The sequence below is a fragment of the Tenrec ecaudatus genome, unplaced genomic scaffold, assembly GCF_050624435.1.
Source record: "Tenrec ecaudatus isolate mTenEca1 unplaced genomic scaffold, mTenEca1.hap1 Scaffold_121, whole genome shotgun sequence".
In the NCBI taxonomy this organism is placed as follows: domain Eukaryota; kingdom Metazoa; phylum Chordata; class Mammalia; order Afrosoricida; family Tenrecidae; genus Tenrec; species Tenrec ecaudatus.
Window position 1 is genome coordinate 613592 of NW_027457771.1, and position 1331 is coordinate 614922.

Here is a 1331-nt window from a genome sequence, read left to right on the forward strand (position 1 = left end):
CAGCCCCTCCCACCCACTGGCAGCCTTCTTGGACAGGATCTCCTCCACACTGCTGCAACCATGGGCTCACACACAAGGACCATTGTGAGGACGGTGCAGGACCAGGTGGTGCTTCAATCTCTTGTGTGTACTTTTGCTATGAGTCAGGAGCTCACTCAATGGTATCTAACAAGTTATTGTGAGATGACATAAGAGGACTTCGTGGAGGCCCTTCCAAGAGAGGGTTGGAACATAGCATGGTAAGAGGCCTGGTCAGGAATGTGCTCATTGTGCTCATTGTTTCCATCCCCTTCTCCCGGAAGCCAATGCTCTAGGGAGGAAAGGCAGGCCCAGAGACAGGGAAGGGCTAGGGAAGAGGGAGCGATAGGAGAGCAATAGAAAAGACAGGTTACTCTCCCTCATTCCCAGTATAGCTCCTCAAACCTCAGGTAAAGCCTCTGATTCTGAGGCTGAGGCTTATAATAGGATCAGACTGAACATTTAATCCCTCAAGCTGCCTGGAAAGTGTGGGAGCTGATTAAGATGGCAAGAGATGAAGAAGGAAGGAATCTACTGGTTACAGATGTGAAAGCACCTGTTAGTGAAGCCTTCTCAGTTTCTTATTGCCTTATCAATGTCATCAGTCCACTTAATGTACTCACTTTCCAAACGCCTATTAACCAATTGTACATACCTTGAGTTCTTTCTAGGAGGCAATAATAATATTCTCATTTCCGAGTTGAGGCCACAGAAGTTTGGACAACTTCTGGTTGTTGTTGTTGCTGGCAGGTGTTCATCAAGTTGGTTCCAACTCATAGCAACCCCTGTGCATACCGGAAGGGAGCATGGCCCGTCCTGTGGCCCCTCTCTGAAGGGCACTTGCCTCAAATCTTTAAATTCAAAGCTTCTTGTTTTGTCAAATGAAATCATTTCTTCAGTCAATCTCAGAAATCTTTATGTAAAAACGTTGGAAACGCCTTTCACTCAAGGTCTAGGGAGGCTGAGTAAGGTGGGAGGGGTTCCAGGACAGATGGTGGGAATCACTCCTGCAGGTGGGTGGTAGGTTGGCGAGGCCAGTCTCACTTGCCTCCCTGGTGACTGACTTCAACCAGCAATGTACAGCTGGACACATGGCATGAAGTGACCTCTGGTTTTCGTGGCGGTGGATGCCAGTAGACCGTCAGGTATGGGAGACCCATGAGAAAATAGGTTACTTTTCTCTTTCTCTCCAAGTTTCTCTGTGATCTCTTTATGCTGCCTGAGCCCGCATGCATACTGACAAAGGCAGACATGTGCACACACATGGCAAAGTAAATAGAGACGCCCACATTCACAGATGTATTCATCCACGT